Source organism: Cibotium barometz, chromosome 33, assembly GCF_041138505.1.
Source record: "Cibotium barometz isolate CiBa-2024 chromosome 33, ASM4113850v1, whole genome shotgun sequence".
NCBI lineage: Eukaryota > Viridiplantae > Streptophyta > Polypodiopsida > Cyatheales > Cibotiaceae > Cibotium > Cibotium barometz.
Genome location: NC_141078.1, coordinates 14,473,274 through 14,490,700, shown reverse-complemented (window position 1 = coordinate 14,490,700; position 17,427 = coordinate 14,473,274).

Here is a 17,427-nt window from a genome sequence, read left to right as displayed (position 1 = left end):
CTTTTTGGGGACCTTCATCTTCAAACTCAAAGGAAGAGTTGAGCCAAGTTACGGATGAATCCGAGTTCCAACAGAGTTCCCTTCACAAAGATCCTAGGGCATCTCCATATCCTAGATGATCGTTTGCTCCCTTGTAAACCCTCTACTCTGGATTGACCCAAATCTTCTCTAACTGCTAGCTTATTTACGCTCTTTATTGCCTCTACAATTCTCGACTCACAAAAACTAGCAACACACAGCAGGCCCCAAAGCCTCAAAACTCTCAAACTCTTAAACTCTAAAGATCTCCAAAAAAATGCAACCCTAACCTGAACTCTTCCCAAAGAACTCCCCTAATCGCTTCTCTACTGCCTCCTAAATGAAATTTATACAAAAACTTGCATATGAACTAATGGCTAATAACTTTCTCTCTTTTTGGGTGTAAGAAGCATTTTGTTGTCGGCTAACCACTATTCTCTTGCCACTTTGATTTCCATGTTAACTGCAATTGAGAAACACCTGACTATTTAACAACATGATGCACCACATCATCATTATGTCATCCTTATCCACTCCACATGGTTCCATATATCATCCCCTATCTTTTTCCCATGTTTCATTCCATGACTTATCAAAACCACATCCACTCTCTACACTTTGCCTTCTCTTCCTTTGGGTTTATCCATGTCTCATCTGTATCCATCACACAAATGCCTGTCACACGTTCATAGTAATTTATTACGTCTATTTGCACATGTCCAATACTAGTGCAATTAAGAACAAAGCCGTTCATAGTATTTAAACGTACTGAGGATATTCATCATGTGTAAATTTGAAGTATCTGGATGGCTTCTGTTCTTCTCTCACACGCTCTGTGTCTCGCACATATTAATCCTTCCTTTTAGCTGGCTCGCTCTGGCTCTCTCTCTCTCTCTCTTTCACACACACACACACACACACACACACACACACACACACACACACAATGGTTGAATATATAGAGCAACCTCAGATTCGAAGCATCAAGGAGCTTGTAGATTCGGGACTTCGGCATGTGCCTGCCCAGTATATACGCCCACCCGAGGAGAGGCCTTGCCTCTCCGAGACTGCTAACTGCACCCTTCAAGTGCCAATTATTAACCTTGCAAACTTCCATGGACAAGCCAGGGCCCAAATTACAAAAGAAATTGGGCTCGCCTGCGTCGAGTGGGGCATCTTTCAGGTACTGAAAAGCACCAGTATCCCTGCAACTGCCCATACTTTGCATTCATTAAGAGCCCAAAATATTGGCTTTCTGTGACGGTAAGCTGCAGGAGCTTGCTTTCATAGTATCAAAGAGCCAACCTTGCACAACCAACGTTTGCATTAAATTCTGCAACAGTAAGCTGCAGGAGCCTACCTTAGAAAACCAACTTTTGAATTAAATTTTGATGTAATTATAAGGTGATTAATCATGGTGTCGCGCCGGCCTTACAAAGCCAACTTTGGGGTGCTGTTGCCGACTTCTTTGCATTGCCAACCGAGGACAAAATGCGATTAATCTCGGAAGACCCATCTTGTCACCCACGAAAATATTCGAGAGTGGAAGGACACCTTAGGATTCAAACCTTCCCCTACCAAGAATGTCAAGCTGCTACCAGACTTTCTAAGGTGAGTTTTCGGACACAAAAAAAGATCCTCCCTTCCAATATACATTGTTACAGCTTGTCTTTAGCATTTCATCTATTCCATTTTGATAGCTTAATTTTTCACGTGAATGAATTTTCAAGGATCAATATAAGAGTCTTGAAGGTTTCCTTATTATGGCTTGTATCCCCTTGTCGGTGTTCCTGTATCATGTTACACGTTAAAGTTGTTGAATCATCATATGTACTTACAATTATGCCCTTTATAATGTCTTCTGAACTCCCTTGGTGGACGTTGTTGAATCATCATTTGTTCATACTCCCAGGGCCCCTATATTAGACTTCCATAAACAAATGGCTACCGTTGCACACATCCTATGTGGAGCAATTTTTGCAAGTTTGGCATTGTAGGCCAAGGCCTTTTATAAGCATATTTATCGACAAACCACGGGATGCAATTACTACCCTGCTTGTCCAAAGCCAGAGCTTACACTTGGGTTGAGTTCCCATTCGGATTTTGGATCACTCACAATCTTGATGCAAGATGAAGTGCCAGGATTGCAAGTTAGAAAAGGAGATGAATGGGTCAATGTGAATCGTATATCAAATTCATTTGTTGTCTTTTTGGGAGACCAAATTGAGGTACGTTTTGATGCATGCCATGCAATAAGCATTAAAAGCCACTTAAATAAGATTTTGTAGACATATTGTACGTGGGTGACTGGCATTCTATTGCATGTATTACAACCACTTTAACACAACAAGACATTTGTGATGTAATGATAATCTTACACTTATCTTCTTTCACAGATATTAACAAATGGACACTATATTGTCTTGTTTTAGAAGTTTGGAGATACCAAAGAGTTTGGCTTGAGTCTGCTGTGTATGGGATGATAAATAATTTTGATGTGATGCTTTATTTGGTCTAGGTATGTTGTCTTTGGTACAATTTGTTGAGATAAATTGAGCATGAAGCTTTGAGGTATGGGAGTCAAAACTAGAAATGGGATTTTAAAGAGATGTCATTTTGGTTGAGATTGTTGAGAGCCCATCTATGTGTGAAGATGTGAAGATTTCTATGTTAGGTTTGAGACAAATAGAGCCAATTAGGAGATATAAAGGCATTCATGATCAGCTAAGCATTGGGTCAAAGTAGCCTAAGAAGCATTAAGGATAGATTTCACTGAACTGTTTGGTAGGGATTTCATTTGGGTCAAAGTTGATACTCAAAGGATTGTGAAGTAGCTCAAAGATTGTCAATATGTGAGTTGTTAGGTTGGGTTCCCATGAAGTTTGAGGTGAGTGAGCGTTTATGGACTTTAGAGGCCAGTGAAGTGCAATAGTCTAGATAAGCCTATTCAAAGGGACAAGAGCAATTAGTTTAGGCCTGTTTTGATGAGCAAAGGATCAGAGGGAATCATTTGGGTTGTTAGGTGCCCTAGAGTTGAGGACTTGGGAGCACCCCAATTCTCATATCTGTACATCTTTTCCTTGTGTGGTGTCTGGTGGTGTAGTAGAGACCATCACCCATTACCTTCACAACATGCTTAGTACATTGATGATAGCTTAAGGTAATGTTAATCACTCATAATCGATTGTCCTACACACACACACACACACTTTAGCTCAGCTTATGTTTAAACAAGAGATCACCATATTGTTCCTTAGCTAGCAATGTCCATCTCCATATGCCATGTCGCGTGACAAGTTTATGGGTTTTGTAGCACAAGCCACACCCGAGCAAAGACTGATGGCACAACAATATTTTAGCAGCAGAGGGGCGGGCACTTCAGTCGCCCCATCGGGCACCACCATCGCTAACCCTGGTTCACCTGTAAACCCCACAAAGAGTCGCCAGAACCCCTCCCTCAGGTCGCTCGACCACTCGATGAGGAGAACGCTCGAATAGTGGAGGTGGAGGCGGTTGTTGTCCAAGTGGGGGCACGGATGGGTCTACACCCCCACTTGAGCATCCTTCCCCATCTAGCGCTAGAAGCACTCCATGCTCGCGATCATCGCGATGTTTCGACACACAAACCACACCCGCCGATGGGGAACAATATTACACGATTGTCAATGGTAATGTGGTTTTGGATAATGTCGGGCAAGAGATGAAGAGCCGCATCTGCGAGCTTTGCCACATTGTCTTTGGAAATGACTTTATGAATTTTATGGCCAAAGTTGGTTAAAGATAAGAAAGATAGAGTCATAAATCAAATCAAGGATGAGTACAAGCCGGCCGTCGGTAAGTGATGTCATCCCCATAAGGTGGATAAAGGACCACATGGTGGAGGTCATGAAACATTGGTATGGAGATGTGACTAGGAGAGTGAAGGCTGGGGGTGAGAAGCCTTGGTACATGAGCACCGAGGATTGGAATGAGGAGAAGCAAAAGCATGCAAGAAATCCCCAACACTACAAGCAACAAGAGCATGTGGCCAAAGCCCGAATGGAGAGCGTAGGAAGCTCTCACCTTGGAAGCGGTGATTAGGACACATTCCACGTCTACTTTGTAAGTATCAATGCTTATCTTGTATGTTTCATTTGATGTTATGTTTACTTTGTAAGTATCAACGCTTATCTTGTTGTTTTGGTTTTTTTAGAATCAAGTGGTTGGTCGGCTGGCAATGGGAGAAGAGGAGGTTATTGCTCATCGCCATAACACATACTTTCTTTTGGAGAAGCTTGAGTTAGAAGGCACCAACCTCAATTGGGGGCGCATTGTAGATATGTTAAGTGCGGCAAGCCTTAACCTTATGATTTGTATACTTTCTTTACTATGTCATGTTAGATCATTGTTTTGTATACCCAAAAAAGTGTCTTGTATGGCTTTGGCAGGGAGATTAATGCTTGACCCTGAGTGAGGGCTCCACATTGAGTGGCCTTGCCTATGTCTTTCCTCTTGTACATACATATTTTGGTCAGCTCACATCTTTGTTTGAGCTTGTATATGCAACTACTTTATGCAATTTTGGTCATCAAGTATAGCTTGTATGCAATTTTATGCAACTACTTTATGCAAATTTGGGTTATCTCCTCAGAGCTTGATATGTAAATTTTACATCTTGCAATATAATTTGGCCATTGTTTGCACTTGTGTGGATTGTGTACCTACTTTGCAATGTCGAAAACGTTATGGCACTCTAACTTTTCCAACAAATTCGCTTCATTCTTCACATCAGAGTACAGTTGCCTTTGGTACTCTATAAGTTTGGCATAATGGTGCATCCAGCTACAAGAATGCAGCTGGAAGCACCATTATGCCCAAAAAAATTTAATACCTGCAAGCGTCAAAATAACCGTCGAAAAAAGCATCGAAATAGGAGTCGAAATGTTAGTCGAAATCGGTGTCGAAATTTCAGTCGAAATCAGAGTCGAAATATCAGTCAAACTAAGCGTCGAAAAAAGCATGGAAAACATCATTATTTCGATCCTTATTTTGATGCATATATCAGCGCTTATTTCGATGCGTATTTTGATGTTTCTAAGATTTTAAGCTTAGGTCTAAAGCGGCGAAAAAAGCCTCGATAATGGCACCGCCTCTTGAAGTGAAATAAATAGTTTATGATGTGTTGTATTTTAAGTTAAATAGATTTATTGTTGCTTTAACCTCCTGAATGTTTTAAAAAGTTTGTGATGTGTTGTATTGTAAGTCAATATATGATTTTTGGATTGCTCCTAGTATACTGTGAATTTTTTCTAAATACAAACTTGTTTAGTTTCTTAAGTTAATACATCTTTTATTCTAGATAGTAGCATGAAAAGTATGTTTTGCTTGAGACAAAGGTGCATGTTTGTGTGTTCCATTTTTCAAAAGGTTTTATAAATGGGTTTTAGCATCTTTGACAATTGGGTACAAACCAAAAAAAAAAAGGAAAACAGAAAAGCACATGGCACAATTGAAACAACTACATGACGTAGGGATATGTGCCACAAATTAGAGAAGGTCCACTCTAAATTTATATTTTATTGTTTTGGAAAGGAGGCTTGATCACCTCACCAATCCTTTGTGTTGATTTGCAACATGCTTGGAATGATTCTTTTCTCTTTGAAGGAGCTATGGTAATGACCTTCATATGGCTCCACTATGTAGTTTGTCATGCCTTGTCGTAAAAAATCTAAAAATACAAGGATTCAACACGGAGCACAAAGCATGGACTTTCTCACTCTTAAGAAATCATGCTTGATATAGATTACAAAAATAACCTTTAAAGATTATAGCCAACGTGTTGATTCTATTCAAGCCTCAAGTGCGAAACTCTTGAGAATATTTTATGTCATCGTTCATCGACGTGGTACTAAAGATAAGGTCTAAGTTAATTCATATATAGGTTTGCATATACCTTCATAGTGGCCCTAGTGTAGATCAATGATACTAGATGATGTAACCTAATATATTCATATATATATATATATATATATATATATATATATAGGTTTGCATACCTTCATAGCGTAGATCGAAATGATACTAGATGATATTCAAAACATTGCAACCTCATCGTGTGTGCACTCAAGTGACATGATGTACTATGGCCCATGATTTTTAAATTATGGGAAATGAGAATGACTTTATTTCATGATTAAGATCAAGCATTCCTTAAATTTCCAGCATAATGCAAAACATCGAGTCTCGGAGTGTGAGGCGCTTGACACGACTGAGACTCTGCATGCCCAGGTGTCGCTCATGCATGACTGCTTGTCTGCATGCACCGCCGGCCCCTTCCCCTCCTCGTCTCCCCCTCCTTGCTCTGCTTGCTCTGAGGACCACCGCCTGGTAAGACCCTCCCCCCGTGAGGGGGGAGCTTTTCCTAAAGATGTCGCTTCAAGACATCGTCCTTTTTGGCTCTAGCCCTGCACCCCATGTAATCAGAGAGGGAGCAAGCCCCTCATCTTTGGTTCTACATCAAGCTCCTACGGGGCCTCATGGAGTTCTCCAGGACTCACCAAAAACTGGGCATTTGCCCTCTCCTCTGCTTTGTCAACAGAAAGGACGTGGGGTTTGCGCGAAGCTGAATTTGGTCCTACTCATCAGGAGTCACATCAAGGCAGTTCTCCCCTCAGGCTCAACCCGGTCCGGTTCCCCTAGGTTAACCTATCTCCTTCATGGAGGCTGTTCATCAACCGAAAGCTGTTTGCGCTATTTCAGGTCATGTTTCTGCTCTTGCCCCCCTCAGGTTTGATGTTAACTCCATGGTTAATCTCTCTCAGAACCCGGCCTTTGAAGAAAGGATCGAGGATTGTGATGTTGATGATGAAGGGGCCGTCATCTGTGATGATGATGAACTAGCTGCATGGCAGGATCACTTGTCCTCGCACGCGCTTATCGGGCTTTGTCATGGGGCTAGACCCCCTATCTCGACGCCCTGAAGTACTGGATCAAAAATAAGTGGGAACAGAGGGGCATAAGAGTGGCTTCAGTCCAACATCTACCTAATGCATATTACATGTTTCATTTTGATGATCTTGAAAGTGCTACCTCCGTTATTAACAGTGGGCAATGGATTATTAGGAATACTCCTCTGTCTTTCTTCAGATGGTTTGAAAGCTTTGACCCTAAGGGCCCTAAACCTACTAAAATCCCAGTTTGGGTTGAGCTAACAGACATGCCGGCTAAGTACTCTCTCTGGGCCAAAAGGATTGGTGGCTTAGCTGGTAAAGTGCTAGGGCAAAATCCCTTTCAGGTGGTTAACCTTGAATGGGCTCATCAGATGCTCATAGAGGTTGAAACAGCTAAACCTCTAAAGGATAAAGTCCCTCTTAAAAACAGGGAAGGGCAGGTCATTTATGAATAGGTTTTAACCTATAAAAATCTGCCCAATGCTTGTTTTAATTGCAATAAACAAGGCCACATGATCAGGGATTGCCCCGACCTACACCAACCCACAAATACTGATAAGGCTCCCGGCAAGGATGAGGCCTTTGTGGCTCCCCAAAAAAAACATGTGTCGAAGTTCAAAAATAACAAAACAAATTGGCATATTCATAGGTTTGCCCCCCTCTTGGCAGATGTCCAAGATGGTCTAGTTAATCATATCCAAGCCAAGGAGACCCCAAAGGCAGCCCTGTTCGGGGAAGTCCAACTTTCTCCTGGAAGGAATGCCCACAAGGTTAGAGTCTTATTCAATCAAGAACTAGACTCCCCTATGGATTCAGATGAAGACTACATAGATAAAACTCAACACCCGGATAATTTGTTCAAATCTCAGTTGGAAGCTGAAGACGTAGCAATGATGAAAAGAATGTCCCTCTCCCCATCTAAACATCCCGACGAGGGAGGGTTCTCTCCCCTTCCTTTGGGTGCCAAAATGAAGAGGAAAAAGGAAAAGGTCCAAGAGGCATTGAGAACCTCCATGTCCTTTGGGAAGCCCTCCAAAGCTAGCAAAAAATGAACCATATAAACCTTCTCTCTTTCAACTGCAAGGGGCTTACTAACCCTGAAAGGGCAGTGGCCATCAATAGATGGGTTAGAGACATGCCTTATGACTTTGACTTTCTGAATCTGCAAGAGATTAAGGTTGGAGGGACACAACTCTAGCTTAATCTTCAAAGAATCTCAAAGAATGCCCTTTGGTTTTCTACTAATCATCCTACAGGTAAAGGAGGGTCTACAATTGGCATCCACAGGAAGTGGGAACACTCCATTCAAGATGCATGGTCTAATGATATGCACAGTTGGTTGGGGAACCCTTTTAACTTCACAGTGATTTCTATTTACGCTTCTTGTTTTGCCAGCATGAGGGCAGCAACTTGGCAGTCTATTAATCAGATTGTGGGTCCTATTTTGTTGGTGGGGGACTTTAACATGGTTGAATGTCAAGGTGACAGAAGTAGATTTCTGGGAAGAACTGTTAGTGGCCATGAGAAGGATAAATGGGAACTTCTAAAGGTGGGTAAGGCCCTTTCAGACCTTTCCGCCACTAAAACCCGGTTCATCTAGTCTAATCTTCAAAAAGGTCACTTTCACAGGGCTGCTAAACTTGACAGACTCTATGCCTCTATATGCCTGGTGGACATGTTCATAAAAGTCAAGAGCCTTACAGATACTTCTCTCAACATCTCTGACCACTTTCCCTTGATCTGCAATCTCTCGGTAGGTCAGGCTAAAGGAAGGGCTAGCTGGCCGCACCTGGACCCATCTCTTTTCCTTCTTCCATGTGTGCAGCAAGAGATAAAAGGGTTTATCTCTGATGCCTTCAGTCATTTTGTGTCCCCCTCCAAGGGTTGGGCTTTTCTGGTCAATAAGGTCCATACTATATGCAAGGAATATAAGCTTAAAGCTGCGGCTATCTGTGTGAATCGGAGAGTCCAGATTAGAAATCAGATTCAAAGTCTCTTACACTCTAACAAGGGGCTCACTGATCACTCTCTAATTGACCTAAGGAACAAACCTAGACTCGAGGAATTGCTTGCAGCCCCCCAAGTCTACTATGCTGTGGTACAGGGAGGCGTGGGCTAGGAAAATAGACACCCCCCACCCTAAGATGTTTTCTTTACTCAAAAGGAAAAAAGCCAGAGATCTTATTCCCTTGGTTAAGAAACCTAATGGCCAGGTTGCTGCTTCTGAAGAGGAAAACCTTCAAGTCATCAAGAACCATTTTCTTAACTTGTTCTCCACCGTCTCGCCTCCCACTCAAGAAATTACCACAGCTAGAGCCAAAATCGCTCTCACTAGGAAAAACATGGTCAATCCATCACTGGCTATGAAACTAGATGCCCCCTTCTCTGAGAAGGAGGTGAAAGATGCTATCACTCACCTCAAAAAGGGGAAGTCTCCTAGGGAAGATGGGATCCCAAATGAATTCTTCCAAACCTTCAAAGTTGAGCTCACCCCATATATCTTAAACATCAAAGAAGCCATGAGGAAGGGTGGCTTGGCTAAGAAGTCCAATGTGGGGGTTATTAAGTTAATTCACAAAAAGGATGATAAGGATGACTTGGGAAACTGGAGGCCCATAACATGTCTCTCTTCTCTCTACAAAGTCTTTGCTCATATCCTGACAAGGAGAATCAACCCCTATATGGATGAGTGGATCGTGAAGGAGCAAAAAGGTTTTATTAAGGGGAGATGTATCCTTGATGCTATCATAAGTCTATGGGAAGGCATGGAACATACTGAAAGCTATGGGCAAAACTACATCTTTCTGAAAATAGATTTTTGTTGAAATTTGAGCAAAATGATGAGCTATGGTGGATCATACACTAGAATCAACATCATTAACAAGTGATTAGCAAATGATTAAGACGTAATTAGTGAATAATTAGCAAATAGATTAATGTAGGCATGGATACTCAAAAACCAACAAATTCTCATTAGGGCTATGCCTCAATTTATAGAGTTTACATCAAGCATCTAATCCCATTGAATTCTCCATAGCTGGGGGTGAAGGCGAGAAGTGAAAACTCACTAGAAAATTGATTTTTTGCTAATCATCTACTAATCCTAATTAATTAACTAATGGGCTCATAAATCTGATTGATTCTAGGCATGGCTCTGATACCATGTTGAAATTTGAGCAAAATGATGAGCTATGGTGGATCATACACTAGAATCAACATCATTAACAAGTGATTAGCAAATGATTAAGACGTAATTAGTGAATAATTAGCAAATAGATTAATGTATGCATGGATACTCAAAAACCAGCAAATTCTCATTAGGGCTATGCCTCAATTTATAGACTTTACATCAAGCATCTAATCCCATTGATTTCTCCATGATTCACTCCCAGAATATCTCCACCTTTTGCCTGATTCTCTCCACCTCTTCTCTTTTCCTTGAATATCTCCCAGAATAACTTCACACTCCTAAATTCTCTCATGCTACCCTTTATTCTCTCCCAGTAGATTCTTCTCACCTTTTCATAGGTTCTTTCACAATTATATCTTCTCTTTTACAGCCTCTATCCAAGAGCTTGTTCCCACACACACCCTATTCACTTGTATATTTCAACAATTTTGATAAAGCCTATGATAGAATTGATTGGTCCTTCCTCTTCCAATCCTTGCAGGACATTGGCCTTAACAAGAAATTCATCAAATATGTTCAAACCCTCTTGGGAAATGCTTCCTCAAGGGTTGCCGTTAAAACGCGTCCCTTACTGATACCTTTCCTCTGAAGAAGTCCATAAGACAAGGGTGCCCTTTATCTCCCCTGCTTTTTGCCATTGTTTGATGATGCCTTGGGGTGGTTGGTGAATGAGGAATTATCCAACAACAATATCAAGGGCATCTCTGTCCCTAACAGAGCTGATCCCTTATGTCTGCAACTTTTCGCTGATGACACCAATGCCCTTCTCCGTAATGAGGTTCTGACTACAGCCCACTTCATGGCCTGCCTGGATACCTTCTGTTTAGCCAATGGTTCCCAAATCAATCATTCCAAGACATGTTTCAGAGTCTTTGAAGGGGTGCCTCCTCCTGCTGCAGGTTGTAAGGCTATTCCGAAAGGGGTAGTTTTCAGGCTATTGGGCATACCCATGGCGTTTAATATATCTGTCAAACAGAGATGTGATTTTGTTATGCTGAAGCTCAAAAGTCAGGTTATGAAATGGAGTCATATTAATACGGGGGTTGCTTCTCGAGCTTTTGTACTTAACCACTTCATTATCCCCTCTGTGGTCTATTTTCTTACTTGCTAGAGACCCTCCAAAACCCAATTGAACTCCCTGAACTCAATCATGGGGAACTTCCTATGGGGAGGTTCCTTAGACAGAAAGAAGATCAGTAAGGTTGCCTTTCATGTATGCTGTATGAATAAAGAACAGGGGGGTTTGGGCATCATCAACATCGGAATGCTGGCTAAAAAACTTGCAGCAAAATGGATTCAAAGGGCCATCTTCTCCAAGGATGTATGGGCAGACCTGCTCAAAAGGAATGTGGACAAATTTTGTTTAAAAAATAAAAGGGCTTGGAAAGGGTTCTCTCTCAACGAGGCTCTTTTCTCTAAAGCCCACCTTTCTCCTACTGCTGGCAGCAATCTCTATTGTAGAATGTGGGAGTCATGGATGGGCTTCAAGAATATTTTTTCCTTCTAGATGTATACCAAGAGGGGCCGGTATGCGTATGCAGCTGATTCAATTTGGTTTGGGCATCTGGTTAAGCCTATTTCCAAGGACCACTTATTACAGATAGGCCTTTCTTGTTTCAAAGCAGGGGTGAAGGTGTGGGCAGACCTATGCGAATCATCTAGTATGTCAAACAGTGTTCGAATAAGTAACAAGTTCTCTTTACAGTGAGGTGGTGTTGAGCTGATTGTGCAAAGATGCAATGAATTGAAGGTTGTCATTCCCCATGAGAGAAAATGTGATTACAAAGAGTTTTCTAAAGCTCTTAGTTGTGGTTCCTCAACGAACCTTGCCAAGCTTCCAAACCCTCATAGTGCAGTCAACCTGGACCTCAAACTCAACAAAAGGTGGTCTCTGAATTGGAATAAGCATCAATGGTCATTTCGCTTGAAAATAATTTGGGCCTTTGCTCAAGAAAGGAAGCATGCAATTCTGGCTTGGCTGGTGGTCCACAAAGCAATCTAGACGTAACAGAGGGCTCTGAAGTTGGGTCACGGGAATGGTTTATGCCCTCGGTGCAATTCAAATCTGGAGACGGTCCCTCATCTCTTTTACTCCTGCCCAGACACTAAACAGTTCCTGAGTGTGCTTAATGAGGCCTTTGGGAAGATTAGAAGCTTCCCACTCAGCTGGAAAGAAGTGCTTTTAGGGGAATGTCGTCAGTTTGACCCCTTAACTTGGCAGTCTGCCAGATGTCTCCTGTTGTGGTATGTCTGGAGACAAAGGAATGAAGCTCTCTATGAAATTAAAACTAATCATAATTTCTTTCTTTTTTTGGACAGTATTCTCAAGTTGGCCAAGTAAATACAACCAAGTGATGAACGTTCGGAAGCTGGTCGTCGCTGGCAGGTTTTGTCGTGGAGGAAGTGGAGGAAAGTGCTGAGTTCTTCTTTCTCCAAAATTAGGGAAAGCATGTGTCAAGGCTTGGAGAAGGAATGTCACAGAAGGCTTCACTATGCGGTCCATCGGGTTTATCCCACTGAGGCTTTTGGGGCTTCATTACACCTTGTCATGTTCATTGCATCGTATACAGGCGTTTGTGGAGGGATCAATTACACCCTTTCATTCATGTTCAGGTCATTGGTTTTTCTGCCATATGTCTCTGTTGGTTCATGTTACCATATTATAGTAGTGATGTGTGTGAACACACTTAGGACCGCCGGGGCACTTTTTCCCTCACTAGGAGGTTTTTTCCCCCGTGCATTGTATATACGCCCATTATCTTCTAGGGCTTGTTATCTTTCATTTCAGGCACTCATAATACACTACTGTGTTGTGCTCAAGCTTCCTCATCTTCTTGAAGTTGTGTGTGCATTCCTGCAACCCTAATTCCAACAATTGGTATCAGAGCAGGCTTCCTCCTCCCGGGCAGCATCACCGGCACCTGCCGCTTCATCTCCTCCGATTGCGACGAGGTTTCACGAGCGTCTGCAGGTTAGTATATGCCGTGGGAGAGCCAGTAGGGCTTGTTCGTTTCAGAATTTTGATCTGAAGTCATTTTGCCCTCCGTTTTTGCATTCCAAGTACTGCGCAGGCAAAATCGTCCTACTGTGCAGATTTTCTGTCAAGATTAAAATCTGCAGGACAGGTGCCCATTCGTCTGTTTTGGGCTGTGCTACATAGCACAGGTCGATTTTATACAGGTTTACCTCTTACAGACAGCATTTACATCTAGTAGTACAGTCATTGGCCATGGCTGACAACAATGATGTATTCCGCATGTTGGCTGCTGAGGATAAGTTGGATGGCACCAACTATCCATTGTGGGCATATATGATGCGACATGTATTGGTAGCAAAGGGGTTATGGAACATTGTGCAGGGTATTGATGCACGTCCTATTGTGGCTGGGAATGCTGCAAACACATCAGAAACAGGTACTGTTGATGATGGTGCAGGCACAAGTGCTGTAGCAGCTGTTCGAGAACCACCACTTTCAGCAGAGCAGATTCGTTGGGATGGTAGAGATGCGCAGGCTCATGCCTTGATTGCGCTGTCTGTCAAACGTACCATTATCCCACATATTCGCTCCTGCAGGACTTCTAAGGATGCTTGGGATGTACTTGCCACATTGTATCAGGCAAGAAATGAGGCTCGTGTTGCTTACCTCCGAAAACAATTGGAGAGTGAGCATATGAACGAAGGTGATTCTATGGATAGCTTTTTGACAAAGATCAAGGATTTCAAAGAGCAGCTCATTTCTGCAGATGAAATCCTGTCAGACAGTTCACTTGTGCAGACTGTTTTGAATGGTCTACCAGATTCTTATCAGGGTTTTGCTTCCACTCTTCGCTTGATGATGAAAGGCAATCCCAATGCCTTATCATTTGAGGAGTTAGTTTCTGTTTTGCTGCAAGAAGACCAGTCAAGGCAAAACAGGAATATTATGCGTGTCGCAGATCAAGCTTTCGTTGCTAGTCAGAGAAGCGGGAAAGGTAAAGCTGGCTTTTCTTCTAGTAAGCAGAAATCTGCAAATGCTGCGCAACCAAAGAAGGAAGACAAAGATGAGAAGAAGGGTGACAAACAGAAGACATTTTGCAAGTACTGTAAGGAAAATGATCATGTCATCAAAGCGTGTCCTAAGCTGGCTGCGAAAGAGGCTAAGAAGAAAGAGGCTGGTATGGCTGTTGCAGATGCCTCTCCTTCTAACAATGAATCTGCTAATGTTGTTCAAGATACAGAATGGGCATTCAATGCGCAGTGCAGTTATGACCCATCTTTGCATGACACATGTATGTCTGCAGTAGATTCAGATGTATGGTACTTTGACAGTGGTGCCACTAAGCATATCACCTCGCAGCGCAGTTTATTCACTTTCCTTGAGTCTGCTCCCACAGGGAATACTGTCACTTGTGCCAATAACTCCTCTTATCCCGTTAAAGGAGTTGGACAGATTGTGCTGAATGTTGCAAATTGCAACACCTTTACACTTTTTGATGCATTGTATGTGCCAGGGATCAAAAAGAATCTGCTGTCAGTCTCCGCATTTGCCAAAACAGGTTTGGTTGTAAAATTTGTGGATGACAGATGTACTGTTCATGATCTCTCTTGTGGTGACATCATTGTAGCATCTGGTTCACTATGTCGAGGGCTGTATAAGCTCAATATGGATGGCAAATGTGTAGAGGATTCAGCATGTGCTATTATGGATACGCAGGCTATTTCAAATGCAAAACTGTGGCATGCATGTTTTGGTCATCTGAATTTTGCAAGTTTGCTGCGCCTGCAGAAATCTGAAATGGTGTCTTCTTTGCCTAAGCTTGAGGCACCTGTCAAGCATGTTTGTGAGGGCTGCATATTGGGTAAAATGCAGCGTGCTTCCTTTCCCAAAGATGGATCAGTGAGAGCTGAACGCAGATTGCAGCTTGTTCACAGTGATGTTTGTGGTCCCATGCAAACTCCATCATTTGGAAACTACCTTTACTTCGTGACTTTCATTGATGATTTTACCAGGCATGCATGGGTATATCCTTTGAAGGCAAAGTCCGAAGTGTTTTTGTGCTTCAAACAGTTTTTGGTTATGGCTGAAAATGTGTCAGAAAGTAAGATGGGCACCCTCCGTTCAGATCGAGGGGGGGAGTATATGTCTTCAGAATTTAATGCATTTCTGGCTGAGCGTGGGATAAAACACCAATGTACAGTGCCGTATACACCACAGCAAAATGGTGTGGCTGAGAGAAAAAACAGGTCTCTCATGGAAATGGCAAGATGTATGGTTAAGAGTCAAAGTCTACCACATGGTTTTTGGCTTGAGGCTGTCATGTGTGCCACTTATGTACTAAACAGGTGTCCCACCAAAGCATTACAGGTTGTCACTCCATATGAGGCTTGGCATAGCCGCAAGCCATCTGTTGGCCATTTACGTGTTTTTGGTTGCCTGGCATATGCATTAGTGCCTGTGCAACATCGCAGAAAATTGGATGACAAAGCTGTCAAATGTATTTTTGTTGGATATAGTGCTGAGAGCAAAGGCTATCGTTTGTATCATCCACAGACAAAGCGCATTTTGGTTAGCCGTGATGTTGTATTTGTGGAAGATGCAGTTCAGCCCTTGGTTTCATGTACTAAGGAGACAGATATCAGCTCACGTGATGTCTATGATACATTGTTGCCTCTTTTCAGTGGTGCACAGTCAAGTGCAATACCTCATGAGGCAGTTTTTCAGCCTATGCAGGTTTTAAATGATGGCACAGATCAGCCTATATCTGATGCAGATGTGCATGATGCACTTGAGGATGAGAGACAAGAGATTGAGGGCTCTAGGAACATGCCTAGATGGCTGGTGCAGACTTTGCGTGACAGCAAGTTGGATGCCCCTTTGTCTAGTCGCACTCGTTCTGGCTCTCATGGTGCCTCTTATGCGTCAGATTGTTATGCATTGGCTGTTTCTAGTATGTGCGATGAAAGTGAGCCTGTTTCATTTGATGAGGCACAAAGTTCAGAAAATTGGATGGCTGCTATGCAAGCAGAATACGATGCTATTATGAAGAATAGTACATGGTCTTTATGTGACTTGCCCCCTGGCAAGAAGGCCATTGGCACTAAGTGGGTATACAAATTGAAGCGTAAGCCTGATGGCACAGTGGATCGCCATAAGGCTAGGCTTGTTGCAAAAGGTTATGCTCAAGAGAAGGGCATTGATTTTGATGAGACTTTTGCTCCCACATGTCGTATGACCACTGTTCGTAGCATCTGTGCATTAGCAGCTCATAATGGTTGGAATGTACATCAGCTGGACATAAAGACTGCGTTCTTAAATGGAGATTTGCATGAGGAGGTGTATGTATCGCAGCCTCGTGGTTTTGTTCAAAGAGGGCAGGAAAACAAAGTGTGCAGGTTAAAAAAGGCTTTATATGGTTTAAAGCAAGCTCCACGAGCTTGGTATGAAAAAATACATGCATATTTGACTGCACATGGGTTTCAGAATAGTCCAACAGAAAGCACTTTGTATGTTAAACGTGTGGATGGTGTACATCTAATCATTGCTCTCTATGTCGATGACATGCTGCTCACAGGACCAAATGAGAGTCATATTGCTGATTTTAAGGCTGATTTGAATGCCTCTTTTGAGATGTCAGATTTGGGGCATTTGCATCATTATTTGGGGATACAATTTAAGCAGTGTGATGGAGGTATTGCTTTGTGTCAGACAAAGTATATTGAAACATTGTTGCGGAGATTTGGCCTTGAAGACTGCAAGCCTATTGCTACTCCAATGGAGACAGGTTTGAAGTTGAGTCTTCATGATGCTGGAGATCACTTTGATGTCACACTCTATCAGACAGCTGTTGGTTGCCTCATTTATGTATGCATTACGAGGCCAGACATTCAGTTCGCAGTCTCACAGGTGAGCAGATTTATGCATAGCCCAGGCATTAAGCATTGGCAGGCAGTGAAGCGTATCTTTCGCTATTTGAGTGGTACTCGGCATCTTGGGTTGTTTTATCCCAAGGGGGGATCATTGCCGCCAGATTTACATGTTTTTTCAGATTCTGACTGGGCTGGTTGTTATGACACACGCGTGTCCACGAGTGGTTTTTGCTTCATGCTTGGAAGCTCATGCATATCATGGTTGAGCAAGAAGCAGCCTACTGTGGCCACTTCTAGTTGTGAAGCTGAGTACAGGGCAGCTTTCACAGCTACGGTTGAGTGTGTGTGGCTCAGACGCCTTATGGCTGATTTGGGTGTTGGGCAGCCATCTGCCACCACCATCTTCACTGACAGTCAGAGCGCATTGGCAGTTGCGCGGAACCC